The sequence below is a fragment of the Mobula birostris genome, chromosome 29, assembly GCF_030028105.1.
Source record: "Mobula birostris isolate sMobBir1 chromosome 29, sMobBir1.hap1, whole genome shotgun sequence".
Taxonomy (NCBI): Eukaryota; Metazoa; Chordata; class Chondrichthyes; order Myliobatiformes; family Myliobatidae; genus Mobula; species Mobula birostris.
The window spans coordinates 6,399,690-6,417,287 of record NC_092398.1 but is presented as its reverse complement, the minus strand read 5'-3'; the positions used below and the strand labels follow the sequence as shown (position 1 = coordinate 6,417,287).

Genomic DNA, 17,598 nt, shown 5'->3' with positions numbered 1-17,598 from the left:
GTGGGAAACATTAGACAAATGGTCAGAAGTGAAATGAAAACATAGAGCAATAGAAATACTCTGCTGGTCACACAGTATCCATATTTTATTTTAGAGGCACAACATGGTAACAGGACCTCCCAGCCTACGAGCCTGTGCGGCCTAATTACAGCCGCTGAACAATTAACCTTCTAACCCGTACGTGTTTGGAGGAGATCAGAGCACCTGGAAGAAACCCACATGGCCAAGAGGAGAACATGCACACTTTTTAACAGACAGCAGCGGGAATCGAACCCGGGTCGTGGGCGCGGAGGCCGCGTTACGCTAACCGCTTCGCCATCGTGCCGCCCTCCGCGCTGACGAGCCGTGCTGAAACGTGGGCGGTTTCTCTCAGAGCCGACGGCTCTCCTTCACACACAAAGGAACACTCTGGCTGGTAAAATGTGCCATCTGCTTTCGAGTACGCTGCCTCATAAACCGTTTTCTGTGGGATCGCAGTCCACTGAAGTTGTGTTCGCTTACTGGAGAAAATCTCACCCCATCCTTGGCGAGCGCTGTGCAGATTCCTGAAATAACTTCCCACCAACATTCCAAAACTGGGTTATTGTAAGAGGTGAAAGGAATATTTTAATAAGGTCTTCCACCAACATTTCAGCAATATTGTGGTTAGATGACTGGAATAGCTTGCGGATGTTGATGCATTGACGAGAGTTTCTGCTGCAGAACAACAGCTGTGGAATTTAAATTCACGCAATTAAGTAAATCTGGAATAGGTAATGATCGCAACGAATCTGTCACTTGCTGTATAACCCTATTTGTTTCACCAATTACCTTCACAGGAGGAAATTGCTTGGCCTTGCCCAGTCTGGCTTAAGTGGGAATCCAGACTCCAGACCCACAACTATGTAGTTCCTCACTGCCGGGCAATAAACGCTGGCTTAGAAGGATCTCTGTCTGTGGGGGGAAACGTTGTTGACATAAAACAATGAGTCTATTGTACGTAACAGCAGGATTAGGCCATGCGGCCCTTCAAGTCTGTTCCCCCATTTCGTCATGGCTGATTTACTAGCCCTCTCAGCCCCAAGTCTCCTGCCTTTTCCCTGCAACAATAAGGCCATTAGACACAGAAGCAGAAGTAGGCCATTCAGCCCATCAAGTCTGCTCCACCATTCCATCACGGCTGATTTATTATCCCCCTCAACTCCAATTTCTCGCATTCTCCCTGTAATCTTCGATGCCCTGACTCACCAAGAACCAAACCACTTCCACTTTAAATCTACCCAGTGACCTGGCCTCCACAACCATCTGCGGAAATAACTCGGAAGATGTGTAGCTCGGGGTGGTTGATAGTTGGGTTGAGTAATTCTCTAATCTTGGCAATTGATTTGCAAATGTTTTGTTACTGTATGAGGAGGCATCACCAATGCACTGTTAATTATGGTGTGTCCTCCGATTGCTTGGCCTTTATATACTTATGCAAGATAATTCCTAGAAGCATGGTTTCCACAAACAATTTTGTAAACAGACATGCAGGCCTTGATCCTATTTATAAACCAGTGCGGGCAAAATTCCAGACCACAGAAAGTTACAGAGTTCTCCACACAACCAATCAGCAACGAGACCCGCTGCCTACATCACAACTGAGTTTCCGTAATGACGACCAATCAGCGGATTGGTAATTATATAAAGGCCAGGCGTTCGGAGGACACACCACAAGTGAGGCGCACTGGTGATGCCTCCTCGTTTGCAAATGGATTGCTAAGACTGGAGAACAACTCAACCCCAGCCATTACACTTGGTCACGCAACACACATAAAAATTGCTGGTGAACGCAGCAGGCCAGGCAGCATCTCTAGGAAGAGGTACAGTCGACGTTTCGGGCCGAGACCCTTCATCAGGACTAACTGAAAGAAGAGATATCTCTTCCTGTACCTCTTCCTATAGATGCTGCCTGGCCTGCTGCGTTCGCCAGCAACTTTTATGTGTGTTGCTTGAAATTCCAGCATCTGCAGATTTCCTCATGTTTGCATTACACTTGGTCTTTAGCTTTGGGAGTGGCCCTTTCATTAAAGGTGAAATATGGATGTGCTTTGGCTATAAGACAACATGTATTGACACGGTTAGGTTATCACGTTGGTTAATTGTCATGTGCATTCACACTCTGTGTATAAATCCTAAGAAAATTAGCTTTTTGCAGCAGCAACACAGAATGTTACAAATATGACAGCCATAAATTACTTGTGTAAATTAACATAAACTGTACATAAATTAACATAAATTAAAATAAATTGAACATAAATTACATGACAAAACAAGCAAACATATGACAATATCACTGCAATTTGAGAGAAATATAGTCCAAGATAATGTCTGGGTCATTTCAGGAACCTGATGGCAGAGGTGAAGACGCTGTTGTTGAAATTTAAGGTGTGGGTCTTTCAGTATTGAGAAGAGGACATGGCCAGATGGTAGGACTTCCTGATGATGGATGCTGGCTTCCTGAGGCATTGCCACTTGTTGTTGTCCTCGATGGCAGGGACAACTGGACTTGTGATCCGACTGGCTGAGTCCACTACTCTCTGCATTGGAGTTTTTTGTCAATCAGAATGCTCTCCGTTGTCTGAGAGGCCTCCGTTGTTCAGGGTCGGCCAAGCTCTCTAGGTACGCAAAACCAAGGCAGTACGATACGGAGAGCAAGTTGTTGCCCATGTATCAGGCTCCACTTCTCCCTGCATCTGATGAACCCAAAGAACAAACGAAACGAATACAGTTTGGCACCAGAGATGTCACAAGAGTTGCCAGTCAGAATTGAAAACAAAATGCCACTGCCTTAGGGACTTCAGCTCCAGTCTTTTTCCCTCGGGCTTCAATCCAAAAGCCTTCCCCATGAGTGAGTAGAGCTGCAAGGCAGCGGAGATTTGAGATCAGAGTTTTCCTTCTCCTAGATGAGCTGCCCACCGTGGTTGACGAGCCCCATCTGCTTGAAGTGACTGGTTTTAAGGCACCAGGAACCAGCCTTTAACCCTTCTCCTGTCAGTAGAAATGGTTCTGCCAGGTTTAGTAGCTAATCCGAACCTGAAGCTCAGGAGCTGGACTTGGTTGTCAGAGGCTCTTTCAGGCGCACACCATTGGGAGCATTTAATAGGTAGTGGGAGCTTATCTCAATATCTTCCCCCAACTATAACAACCTTAGGGAGCCTCTGTACATAGAAAACTATAGCACAGTACAGGCTCTTTTGCCCACAATATTGTGCTGATCTTTCAACTTACTCTAAGATCAATCAAAACCTTTTCTCCTATATAGACCTCCATTTTTTCAATCTATGTGCCTACCCAAGAGTCACTTAAATGTCCCTAATGTATCTGCCTCTACCACCACCAGTGGCCAGGTGATCCACACATCCACGACTATCTGTATAAAACACCTACCTCTGACATCCCCCCTATAGAGTATACCTCGGACTTTAGATACAACACTGAGTCATGTCATCTACAGAAGTTCTCTGATAACTCAGCAACAGTTGGGTGTATAAAGGGAGGGCAAAAGGGTGAATAAAGGGCCCTGGTGGAGGACTTTGTCAAACAGTGAAAGCTGAATCATCTGCAGCTCAACATCAGTAAGACAAAGGAGATGGTGATGGACTTTAGGAAGACCAAGCCTGCACTGCTCCCTGTTACTGTTGATGGTGTGGACATTGATGTGGTGAGGACCTACAAGTAGTTAGGGGTGCACCTGGATGACAGGCTTGATTGGAGCACTGACACAGAGGCTGTGTACAAGAAGGGCCAGAGTCACCTCTACTTCCTGAGGAGACTGAGGTCATTTGGAGTCTGCAGGCCTCTCCTTCACATGTTCTACGAGACTGTTGTCGCCAGTACAATCTTCAATGCTGTGGTGTGCTGGGGCAATGGCATCAACTCGGGTGATGCCAGTAGGCTCCTTAAAGCTGATTAAAAAGGCTGGCTCTGTTATAGGAGCCAAAATGGACACTCTGGAGGCTGCGGTAGAACAAAGAACCCTACAGAAAATCCTGGCAATTCTGGACAATGTTTCTCACCATATGTATGCCACCTCGGCCGAACAGAGGAGCTCTTTCAGTAATAGACTAAGACAATTACACTCCTCCAAAGAGTCATTCTTACCCTCAGCTATTAGGCTCAATAATGAGTCTAACGGGATGACTCCCTCCTGTTAGACTGCTTCAGCTAACTTAATTTTTATTCTTTCTTACTTCTCTTCTAATATTTATGTACCTGTGCACTTGCAATGTTATTGTGACACTGTAATTTATCTTTGGGATCAATAAAGTATCTCTCTAACTCCAATCACCTTAAAATTATGCCCTCTGATATTTGCCAGTTCCACCCTGTGAAGGGGCAGAATCCATTTGTAGAAGTTTTTCAGAATCTTCGATGCCTCTGACAAAGAATTAGAATCAGGTTTAATATCACTGGCATATGTCATGAAATTTGTTGTTTTTGCAGCAACAGTACAATGCAATACGTAATAATAGAAAAAAAACTGTGAATTACAGTAAGTATATACAAATGTTTGTACTATATACAGTACATGTGTGTGTGTGTATGTATTAAACAGTAAATAAATACCTGTAATGCAAGAAGTAGAAATAAAAAAGTAGTGAGGTAGTGTTCATTGGTTCAATGTCCATTCAGAAATCGGACGGTGAGGGGAAGAAGCTGTTCCTGAATCGTTGAGTGTGTATCTTCAGGCTCCTGTACCTCCTCCCTGTTGGTAACAATGAGAAGAGGGCATGTCCTGGGTGACGAGGACCCTTAATGATGGATGTCACCTTTTTGAGGCATCGCTCCTTGAAGATGTCCTGGATCTTGCAGAAGCTAGTGCCCATGATGGAGCTGACTAAGTTTACAGCTCTCTGTAGCTTACTTCAATCCTGTGCAATTGTCCCCCTCTCCATACCAGACGGTGACGCAGCCAGTTAGAATGCTCTCCATGGCACATCTGCAGAAATTTGCGAGTGTCTTTGCTGACATACCAAATCTCCTCAAATCTTTGAGGCTTTGATCATCTATGTAATAAAAGCAAAAGACTTATCTCAAAAATCCATTGCAAAACTAGGGTGGCAACTTTTCATTCTGTCTCGCTGGTCGCTACTCTCAGATATTTGGGGTTTGGGTCCCACATGAGGGAGCCAAGTGGGCATATCAAGGGTAGGACTGGAGGAGTGTTGCACTGTCAAATGTCGTGTCATATGGATGAAGTGTTATACCAAGGCTCTAAATCTTCTCCAGAGAGTGGCAAGGCTCTCATTTTCATTGACAGCAGCAGGGGTTCCCAACTTGGGGTCCATGGTGGGGGCCCCTTGCATAAAAAAGTCTGGGAACCCCTGGGCTATAGGGATGAGTGACTTTAAAAGGAGGTGTAAGGCACTCCTTCCTTCCGCTAGCCTGCAGGTCACTCTTGGGTGAGGTGTAGCACTTGCTTAGTCCCACCGATCAGGGTCACTTGAAGCTATGGGAGCAACTGGTGGATGGTCGTATGAGCAGCTGGTGCACACCACAAGTCCTGATTATGCGACCACTATGCCAGGCAGACAATCTATGGAATGTATTGATAATGGCTGGGGTCACCCTTTTTGAAGAAGGCACTGCCCAGAGGAAGGCAATGTGGAAAAATTTGCCAAGAACAGTCATTGTCATGGAAAGACCATGATCGCCCACTCCATACGTCATGGCACATAATGAGCAAATGAATAGGGATGAGGAAGCAATGTACTGTTGGAGCTTAAGCAGAGGCAGTACAGAGAAAGGAGAATTATAACCATATAACAATTACAGCACAGAAACAGGCCATCTCAGCCCTTCTAGTCTGTGCCAAACTCCTAATCTCACCTAGTCCCACCTACCTGCACTCAGCCCATAACCCTCCATTCCCTTCCAGTCCATATATCTGTCCAAATTAACTTTAAACGACAACATCGAACCTGCTTCAACCACTTCTGCTGGAAGCTCGTTCCACACAGCCACCACTCTCTGAGTTCTGGAGCAACAACTTATATTCCATCTGGGTACCCTCCAACCTAATTGTATGAATATCAATTTCTCCTTCCAGTGAACAAATTCCACCTCCCCTTCCTCTATTCCTCACTCTGACCTTTTACCTCTCCTCACCTGCTTATTGCTTCCCTCTGGGTCCCCTCCTCCCTCCTTTCCTCCTATTGTGCACTCTCCTCTCCTGTCAGATTCTTCCTTCTCCAGCCCTTGGCCTTTCCCACCCACCAGGCTTCACCTAAAACTTTCCAGCGAGCCTCTTTCCCTTCCCCCCCCCAACCTTTTTTATTTGGTCATCTTCTCCCTTCCTCCTCAGTTCCGAAGAAGGGTCTTGTGTCCTGAAATGTCGACTGTTTATTCCCCTCTATAGATGCTGCCTGACCTGCTGAGTTCCTCCAGCATTCTGTGTGTTGTTGTACCTTTCCGCGCCCTGTAGCACCTCGGCTGGCAATTTTGCCATTTGCCCGTTTTTTAATGAGGCCAAGTTGCTAGCTCAATGCTTAATCCAGCATGCAAGGAGCTGGCCGGATTCGAACCTGGGGCCATTTGCCTCAAAGTCCGGCGCTGATGCTTCTACACCACCAGCCAGGTCATTTAACGCGTGTTGCTTTGGATTTCCAGCATCTGCAGAATCTCCTGTGTTTGTAATTTATCTGGTTACCTTTGGGGGTTTGGCAGAATTTATGCCGAATTTTCTCCTCATGAGGCAACTATCGCAAGCAAAGAAAACTGTTGCAATGGTGTGTAGTTCTTGGCGTACTTCTTCAGGGTGAAAAGCATTTAGCCAAATTGTTCAGATTGAGTGATGAAAACACCTCACAATTCACAATTCAGAAGGTGCCTATTCTTTGCTAAAGGCACTGAAAAGTTATTTGTATCCTTCATTTATCTGCCATAACTCAGTACACAGGATTATGTCATTATATTATTCTGTCTTGTTACCAGGTGCAGAGGAAATCAGCAATGCTTTCTGTGTTTCCTCCCTAGTAACGTGTGGGTTCCTACAAACAGTCCTCGGTGACCTCAGATCTCATCAGACCGAACTGGAAGCTGGTCTTCCTAAGCCTCAGGAGGTTGCCTAGGAGTCCTTGTGAGAGAATGTCCAGCTAACTCGTGCTTTTCACCCTGGAGCAGAGGAGGATGAAACGTGACTTGACAGAGGTGATAGGAGGCATTGATCGAGCAGCCAGCCAGTGACTTTTTCCCAGGGTGTAAATGGTTAATACCAGGGGCCATCATTTTAAGGTGTTTGGAGGAACGTATGGGGGGGCGGGATGTCCGAGGTGACTTCTCTACGGAGAGAGTGTTAGGTGCATGGAACACCCTGTCGGGGTGGGTGTCAGATACAGTCGGGGTGTTTAAGAAACTCTTAAATAGACTTAAAAGTGATAGAGAAATGGAGGGCTACTTAGGAGGGAAGGGCTATATTGATCTTGGTGTCCTGATGAAGGGTTTCGGACCCAAACATCGACTCGTTACTCTTTTCCATAGATGCTGCCTGGCCTGCTGAGTTCCTCCAGCATTATGTGCGTATTACTTTCATTTCCAGCATCTGCAGAGTTTGTAATGCACACAAAATGCTGGAGGAACTCAGTAGGCTAGGCAGCATCTATTGAAAAGAGTAAACAGTTGACGCCTTGGACAAAGATCTTTCATTAGGACTGGAAAAAAGAGATGAGAAGTCAGAGTAAGAAGGGGGGGAGGAGAGGAAGAAATACAAATTAGCAGGTGATAGGTGAAACCGTGACAAGGGGAGGGGTGAAGTTGATTGGTGGAAGAGATAAAGGGCTGCATAAGTGGGAATATGATAGGAGCGGACTGGAGACCACGAAGGGAAGGGAAGGGGGAAGAACACCAGAGGGAGGTGATGGGTAGATAAGGAGATAAGGTGAGAGAGGGAAATGAGGGAAATGGGAAAGGGGAAAGGTGAAGGAGAGAGGGGGTGCAACAACTGGAAGTTGTATTACTTTGATTTCCAGCATCTGCAGATTTTCTCTTGTTTGTGATCTTAGAGTAGGTTCATCATGATCATCATCATTATGTGCCATGTTGTATGACGTCATCATTATGTGCCATGTCATATGACATGGACCATTATGGTCTTTGACCAGGATTGCTTCTGGCAAATTTCTCTACAGAACGTGGTTTGCCATTGCCTTCTCGGCAGTGTTTTTACAAAGTGGGTGACCCCAGCCATTATCAATACTCTTCCGATATTGTTTGCCTGGCGTTAATAGTCGCATAACCAGGACTTGTAATATGCACCAGCTGCAGAAAGGATATGACAGTGTAGAAATTGAGATATCCTAGTGGAGGATAGAGATAAAAATGGCTCATACTAATACCAAAGAGCTCTGCTGGTTAAGGAAGCTAATGGAGCAGAGTTTACACAGAGCGGGAAATCTGGATTTCAATTCCAAAAAAGGCTCTTCTTGGTGGAATATCTGGAATTTCTGCAAATATTGTAACTTATATGTTCATTTGTTATGTGCTGTGTCCAATGATGTGGGTGATCACTGTCTTTCCATTGACCATAATTGTTCTTGGCAAAGTTTTCTACAGGAATGGTTTTGCCATTGTCTTCTTCTGGGTAGTGTCTTTACAAGACAGGCGACCCCCCCCCCCCCCCCGCCGCCAACCATTATCAATATTCTTCAGAGATTGTCTGCCTGGCGTCAGTGGTCACATAACCAGGACTTGTGATGGGCACCGGCTGCTCGTACGACCATCCGCCACCTGCTCCCATGGCTCTATGTGACCCTGCTCGAGGGGGCTAAGCAGGTGCTACACCTTGTCCAAGGGTGACCTGCAGTCTAGTGGATGGAAGGAGCACCTTACACCTCCTTTGGTAGAGACGTATCTCTACCCTGACACCCAATAGGTTAGTCTCAATAATATTTATTCATTGATTATTACTATTTTTTGTATTTGTAGTTTGCCTTCTTTTGCACACTGGTTGTTTGTCAGTCCGTGTTTATGAGCCATTTTTCATTAATTCTTTTGTATTTCTTTATTTTCCTGTAAATGCCTGAAAGAAAATGAATCTCAGGGAAGGATATGGTGACCACATATGTACTTTGATAGTCAATTTACTTTAAACAAGGATCAGAAGATTGCCTGTCTCCAGACCATGATCTTTGCTGCCATGCGCACGGACCACGATTCTGTCGGACGTCCCAGATTAGGGATCTCTCCATCCCCACCCCTAGCCCCAGTGGCTCTGGGCACCTCTGGACCGGTGACACTATCATCAGCAACACCGGTTCCAACGATCCCGAGCGGATCCACAGCCCAGATTCCACCACCGTCAACGCCAGTTCCTACGACACTGGGCGCCTTCAGACTGCTAACTGCGCGACCTGCAGCTCTGGCTCCAACCTGGGCCCTGATCGGCAGCACCCCCAGGGTGAGACTTTACACACTGCTGCTGGACCCCCCACCACCACTCTGCAACCCCGAGTCTCTCAGGCCCCACCGTCATTCTCTTGGGTCTTCGGGGCCTCCATCATCTTCCCCCTAACTTCCCTGAGCACCTCAACCCTCCTCTTGCCTCTGACACCACCAGCTCTCCTCCCCCCCTCTGACCCCAGCTCTAATAGCCCCTCCCGCCACCTTTTTATTCTGGCATCTCCCCGCTTTCCGCTCAGTCCTGAAGAAGGGTCTCGGCCTGAAACCTTGGCTGTTTATTCATTTCCATAGATGCTGCCTGACCTGCTGAGTTCCTCCAGCGTTTTTTGTGTGTTACTTTAAACCTTAAGAAGTCGGCACAACATTGTGGGCCATAAGGTTTGCACCACACTGTAATGTTCTACGTTCTATATTCTATTTTCTAAGGTCATGGTAAAGGTGCACCTGATTCCTTGTCATCGTAAAGTGCCTTTCATAAACATCCCATCACATAACAAAACTTATCGCATCTCATTTAAGCACAAGTAATCAGTTTTGCAACTTGAAATATCAGTTTGAAAACATAACAGGTTCATTAGCGGCACGGTAGTGTAGCGATTAGCACAACATAGAACATAGAGCAGTACAGCACAGAAACAGGCCATTCGGCCCACAATATTCTGCCGAACCAGCTAAAAAAACATATCAATCCCCCTCCAAAAAACGAATCGCTCCTACCTACACCATATCCATATCCCTCCATCTTCCTCATGCTCTTGTTGCAGTTGGGTGATTTTTTTCGTGTGTGGTGGGTTTGATGTCGTGTTGTTGTCTAGCGTGATTTGTTAGTTTTTTTTGTGCGGGGGTTGGTTGAGGCTTGATGTTCTTGCCATTTGTGTGACTTGTTTTCTTTTGTGCATGGGGTGGGTTTGATGTTTTTCTTTGAACGACCTCCATGGTTTTCTTTGTTTCGTGGCTATCTGGAGAAGGTGAATCTCAGAGTTGTATACTGTACAGATACTTTGATAATAAATGATCATTTGAACCGTTGATATTCAGGTGGCTATTTAAATATCACTTAAAAGCCTCTAATGTATTTGCCTCTGTCACCAGACCAGGCAGCACATTCCACGTATTCACCACTCTCTGAGTCAAAAACTTACCCCTCATATCCCCCTTGAACCTACCCCCTCTCACCTTCAGTGCATGCCCTCTAGTATTAGACATTTCTACCCTGGGGATAAAGATACTCCCTGTCTACTCTACTCTATCTATGCCTCTCATAATCTCATAAACATCCATCAGATCTCCAGTCAGCCTCCGCCACTTCAGACCAAACGACCAAAGTTTGCCCAGCCTCTCATGATGCTTTACCATACCCGTGACCCTGGTTCAATCACCACAGCAGCCTGTAAGGAGTTTGTATGTTCTCCCCGTGACCGCGTGGGTTTCCTCTGGGTTCCCCGGTGTCCTCCCCACGATCCCAAAGATGCAATGGCTGGTAAGTTAATTGGTCAGAGTAAATTGTCTCGTGATCAGACGAAGGTGAAATCGGGGGATTGCTGGGTGATGCAGCTCGAAGGACTGGGAGGGCCTATTCCATGCTGGATCTCAATAAATACATATAAAATCGCAACAAAATCCATTCTAAGATCTAGACTTATTTTCAGTTCATTTGTATTCCATCATTAGCAGAGTAAACATAACTGCATCCTATGTATCCAAGAGCAACTGAAGGGCAGATTAACATCAGCTGATGGGTACGTGCAGTGGAAGTCTGCTCTTGGCAGCAGAATTAAGTGTTTTAAAACCATAGACCATAAGACACAGGGACAGAATTAGGCCATTTGACTCATCCAGCAGGTCTGCCATTCCATCATGGCTAATTTATTAACCTTCTCAATGCCATTCTCCAGCCTTCTCCCTCTAACCTTTGATGCCCTGACTAATTAAGAGCCTATCAAACTCTGCATGAACTATACTCAATGGCTTGGCCTCCACAACCGTCTGTGGCTATGAACTCGACAAACTAACCATAAGACCATAGACAAGGAGCAGGATTATGCTATTTGGGCCATCGAGTCAGCTCCTCCATTTCATCATGGCTGATTCGTTTCCCTCGCAGCCCCAATCTGCCCATATCCCTTCGTGTTCTGACTAATCAAGAATCTATCAACGTCTGCCTTAAATATACCCAATGACTTGGCCTCTGCAGCTGCCTTGTGGCAATGAATTCCAGAGATTCATCTACCTCTGGCTACAGAAATTCCTCCTCATCTCTGTTCTAAAAGGATGTCCTTTTATTCTGAGGGCATGCCCTCTGGTCCTAGACTCTCCCGCTATAGAAACTTCCTCTCCATGTGCTCAGTAAGTATATCTGATAGATTTCAAACTCCAGCACAGGCCCAGAACCACCAAAAGCTCCTTAAATATTAAGCTTTTCATCACCTGGATCATTTTTGTGAACCTCCTCTAGAACCTCTCCAATGCCAGCATATCCTTTTCTTGATAAGGGGCCCAAAACTGCTCGTAATACTCCATGTGTGGCCTGACTATTAGCCTAAAAAATCTCAGCATTACATCCCTGCTTTTATATTCTAGTCCTCAAGAAACAAATTTCTTCCTCACCACCAATTCACCCTGCAAGTTAATACTTATAGGGACTCCTGCATTCAGACTCCCTGGTCCCTTTGCACCCTTCTTTGGCAGGTGTACGGTAGCACAGGGACAATGCTGTGGAAATAGTAATGCGGAGGTGTCAGCTGCTGCTCTGGCGAGTTTGCACTCAAATTTCATCTGCACACGAGAAAGTGAACCGTAGTTAAAAGCCCTGGGGCAAAATCCAAAATTCATGGCATTTACTGATGTCTATTGACCCATGTCTGTCCAGCTTGAAGGTAAAAAGATGATCTTTATTAGTCTACATGTATATTGAAACTTCAAAACGTACAGTGAAATGCATCATCTTACATAAATGAAGTCTGAAGATTGTGCTGGGGGAGCTCGGAAGTGTTGCCAGTGTCAAAATAACATGCCCACAACTTACAACCCTAACCCACATGCCTTTGAAAGGTGGGTGTCACAGTGATGGAACCCAAATGTGAAGGGGAGACAGACTCCCATGTAGAGATGGCAAACAAAGTTTCTGCATAGGAATTCCAACAGAACTCAGGAAGTCAGTTGACTGACACCGCGAGACATAACATTCTCAAAACTAGGACCCCACGATAAGCACTGTGGAGCGTCCACTTAAATAGCACAGGTGACCCTGAATTCCCGAGCCTATCAAAATAAACTTAATGAGGTTAAACAATCAATGGCACTAGTTGAACCACAATTAACTAATTAAGGTGCTCCAGAAACTGCCCGGAGATCTCATTACTGTTGGAGGAATCTGGAGCACCTGCAGGAGGATCAGTCAAGTCCAGTCGAGTCCCAATGCCCAGAGCCGGAGTCTGTAAATCTCCATGAGTGCACTGGGGAAGTTAGGGCCTGGTGTCTGTGAATCCATGAGTATACTGGAGGCTGGAGGCCAAAGGCTGCCTGTCCTGGGATTAGGCGACTCTGCATGTGTGTGGATGGGCGAGAGCAAAGAAAGGGTGAGATGGGCTTGTTTCCCCGTTGTTGCGTTATACGCTCTGTTTTATTGTTCTACCCATGCCAACATGGCAGGCATGCTACGTTGACACCGAAATGAGTGGCAACACTTGTGGGCTGCCCCCAACCTATCCATGTAGTGAATTGAACTTCCAACTAATATTCTTTGTTCAGCTTCTTGTCGTAAATGAGAGTCAGTCCCCAGTTCTTAATGTGAATGGCAAGCAATAATCAGTCTGAAGTTAAAAAGTTTACAAACAAGCAGCACTATTTATCGAACACAGGCTGCTGCCTACGGCACCTAGTATAACCACTAAAGAGATACAGTGTAAGACAATGGGGTAATGTTAATTGGCCTTCATTAAACCAGACAAAACTGGCTAAGGCTACGTCCACACTATGCCGGATAATTTTGAAAACGCCGGTTTCGAGTAAAAATGACAGGCGTCCACACTAAGCGTTTTTCAAAACATCTCTGTCCACATTAGAACGGATATTTGGGCGGATCTCTTCCTACTGGCCATGCGCAGGACACAGAAAACAAGCAAAGAGGAATCGGTATACTTTGTGCGCGTTTGTCCAGTTGCAGACTAGAAAAACTTTAAAGGAATTGCTGTTGGTTCTCGCGCAGGAGGACTTAAAACTGAAAAACAACAAACACTGGAACGAATGGAGGCAACCGACAGGGAGTTTACAGACAGTTTGACCCGGCTGACGACGAACATTGAAAAACTGACTACTCTGTTGCATTAATAAAGCACCTTGTTAAATGTATAAAACATGTCTGCATCATTGTTATCTTGTATTTCCATACAACGTTACATTAGGCTGTTACACATCTATTGTCAGAGAAGTACTTGCATAAATAGGTAAACCACCTTCATACAAGCAAGGATAGAAAACAGGGCAAAGTGAATATACTTATTTATTCAGTAAGCTATGGGTCAAAATATTTTGTGAGTACATTTCTAACTCTTCTGGCTTCAGTCTCGTTGCCGTCTGTTCTGAAATTGTTAGGTTGTATGGGGGGGTTGTGTTCAAGAAAACAATGAAAAGCCGTGCCGCTGCCATCTGTTCCGGCACGTCATGACAGCGTTTTTAAATAGTCAAAAAAGCTCACTTTACAATTTAACTCTCACACCGTTCACACCGCCTGCACGTTATAACAGCCGTCCGGCAGTGCCTGCGCAGTACCAAGCAGAAGCAGAAAAAACATTGTTGTTGTGGTGCTGTCATGACAGCGTTTTTAACTCTCTCCGTTTACCCCATCCACACTACAACGCGCAACAATTGTTTTCAAATTTACACACTCTGGAGAGTGTTTTAGAAAAGTTCTGTTTTCAGGGGATGAAAACGCCGTTTCAATGTGGACGGAGGGTCAAAACGAAGAGAAAAGGCTTCGTTTTCAAAGTTACCTGGTGTAGTGTGGATGTAGCCTTAGTTATTTAGCTCAAGGAAGCTTGCAAACCAGATTGATACTATCATTTAGCACATCAAATAGTTGATGTATTAATTGTTGTGCACTCAGAGAGTCAGCTTCACAGTATCAATTGAGTGTCTCTGGGAACTCTGTCTACAGAAACTTTTAGACTATTTGTGTGCAAACGTATTTGCAAATATGTACATGTTTGAAGTCACCCAAGTGGCAGAAAAACAATATAAATGTAAGAGACCATCAGGATTGTTAGGAATAGTCATGAAACAGCAAGAAGAATGACAGAAGGACAGGGTGACTAGAGTCCACTCATCTGCCTTTGATTTCTGCGACTGACAACAGGTTTGTCTGCAACTTCTCGGTATGTCATTTTAGCTGGTAGGAATTGTACCTATGTTTTGGAAATCCTTTGTGCTTTAGGAATCTTTTCTAATTTGGAAGTTTTTTTTAATAAGGTAGAAATCCTCTGTGAGTTTTAAATATGTTTTGTCTTTTGGACATAATTTAATATTTTGTTTAAACCACTTTGTTTGCAGGAAGCATCTCCTCCTTGGCAGGGAATGGGGACCCTCTGCTCAAATAGTGGGCCTTGGCAGCAAAATGCATCACGGAGGATAAACAGAGGTGAACAGGTCTTTGAAGAGTTGGCAGGAATGGTATAACCTCCCTTTAGTGAGAGTAACTGCATCTATATTGAACAGGGTTTAAGATCTTTGTTTGAGTTTAGAACTTCATGGTCAGCAGACTCAATACCATTACCTAAGCTCCTGGGTGTCCTCGTACCAGAAGATTTATCCCAGCCCAACATATTGATCCATTCACCAAGAAGGCATGCCAGTGACCATATTTCATTAAGAGTTTGAGGAGAGTTGATATGTCACCAAAAGCTCCAGCAGGTTTCTACAGAAGTACCGCGGAGGGCACTCTGACTGGTCCCATCACCATCTGGCATGGAGGTGCCATTGCACAGGATCAGAAGGAGTTGCAGTGGGTTGCACTCTCCGCCAGCACTCCACGGCTGCTGGCCTCCAGGTATCAAGGACATCTTTAAAAGGCGGTGCCTCCCAAAGGCGTCATTCATCTTGAAGGACCTTTGTCATCAGAGTCATGCCCTCTTCTCATTACTACCATCAATGAGGAGGTACAGGAGCCTGAAGAGGCACACTCAACATTTTAAGAACAGCTTCTTCTCCTCCTCCAACAATCGATGAACCCACAAACACCACATTACTACTTTGCTCTTGTTTTGCATCATCTCCTCATTTTTATAATATATTTATATTGTAATTTATATATATTTGTGTGTATTACATTGTACTACTGCTGTAAAGCAATAGATTTGATCACGTATGGCGGTGATATTAAACCTGATTCTGATCTGCAGTTTTTACTGTTGTGTATGTAGCCCCCCCGGCCAGCCTCAGGGTCGCTCGGCTCGCTGTCGTCTAGGGAAACAGCCCTTGGCCCCACCAATCTGGGTAATTAGTTTGTGTGGATGCTGTGTGATGTACCCCACCCCGCCCAAATAACAGACAATACACCAGATACGATTAAATGATTTACAGTTTATAGATATTACTGGAACTATATAATTAATAAGGAATAAAATATAAAAGGAAAGTAAAAGGCGCAACACCTATCAAAGTTCAATCTCTTCGTGCACAAACAGTTGGAGCTTAGGACCCTTCTTCTTCACCCTGCGACCCCTCAGACCACCTCGACTGGCCGCCTGGGACCAACAACGGTGGTTGACCAGACGCTCCACACGAGTCCGTCTCCGTCTCCTCCCCTCTCCTCGCCGAGCGCCCTGCTTGGGGTCCAACCCTGTTAGCGGACATCACAGCACCTGGTCCATCGTCTGTCTCTCTCTCCCGCCTTCTGCCCCTAAACCCCGCACATACAGTATCTTCAAATACACCAAAAACATTAACAGCTATCCTAATTGGTTCGTAACATATTCTTATCACAATCTAACCCAAAACAAGCTGCTAGCGCAAGAACTTTCTCAGCGTTTAACATAACAAAGAAGCATTCCCGAGTATAACATAACAAAGAAGTAATTTTAATTAGCCTATGCAGTAACATAAAAGACGAAACCCCCTTACATGTATTTAATATTTCAGTTCTATTTGAGTAATCTTGGGCATATATATGTTGATTAAGCATTTTCGTTCTTTAAATAATTAATTATGGATTATATGTAAATTGCACATGTCATCACGCTACCATATGATACGTGCACACCTCGCTCAAAGCAAAGACTAAGTTACACCTGTATTTTTGGACTCCCATGTCTTTCTTTGAATTAATTTAATGTGTTGAAGTTACAAAAGTTAACAGTTTCAATTTGGTTCCTTTATGCCATTTAAGGAAGACAATGTGACGTACTTAGCTGGTGCACGCAGATGCGAGTCTACTGAAGGAATCTAGACTTGTGGCGATTGGGCAGTTGGGAGACCAACTATCATCTTATGAGCATTACAGGCACAAGTAGCTGAATTGCCTACCTCTTTTTCAATTTCTGATGTCTTTGTAATTGAAAAAATATATATAGTTAGTTTTAACGTGCTTTGGGGTATCCCAAATTCATCAACTGCATGATTCTGACAAAGACTACTCGTAAAACATTAGCTCTGCTTCACTGTCTACAGATTTTGAATTTCCTGCATTCAAAGTTCAAAGTTCAGAGTACAATTCATTATCAAAATACAGCCCTGAGATTCATTTTGTTGTGGGCACTCTCAGCAAGTCTATAGAATATTAACTATAACAGGATGAATAAAAATGCTAATATAAAATAAATAGCAATAAATAACGAGAACATGAGATAATGAAAAAAAAGAGTCCTTAAAAGTGAGATCATTGGTTGTGAGAGTATTTCAGTGATGGGGCAAGTTATCCCCTTTGTTCAAGAGCCTGATGATTGAGGGGTAGTAACTGTCCTTGAACGTGGTGGCGTGAGTCCGGAGGCTCCTGTACCTTTTATCTGGTCACACCAGTGAGAAGAGAGCATGACCTGGGTGTTGGGATCTCTAATGATGGATGCGGCTTTCCTATGACAGAGTTTCATGTGGATTTGCTGAATGGTTGGGAGCGCTTTACCCGTGACGTACAGAGCTGAATCCACTACCTTTCGTCAGATTTTATATTCCAGATCTGACTGATAGCGT

General features: G+C 44.8%; 1 long non-coding RNA gene across 4 annotated transcripts in view; it reads left to right on the top strand.

Annotated features, from left to right (window-relative positions):
• The window catches only part of LOC140190291 (uncharacterized), a 35,815-nt gene extending 20,038 nt beyond the window's left edge, over positions 1 to 15,777 (top strand). For 3 of the 4 annotated variants that reach the window (XR_011883580.1, XR_011883579.1, XR_011883577.1), the window contains 3 exons: positions 95 to 752; positions 8,562 to 8,890; positions 14,965 to 15,777. This is a non-coding gene — a long non-coding RNA (uncharacterized lncRNA). Of the gene's footprint in view, positions 1 to 94; positions 753 to 2,363; positions 4,907 to 8,561; positions 8,891 to 14,964 lie in introns of those variants that run through there. The other variant, XR_011883578.1, reaches the window with a different exon arrangement.
• The last annotated feature ends 1,821 nt before the right edge of the window (positions 15,778 to 17,598 follow it).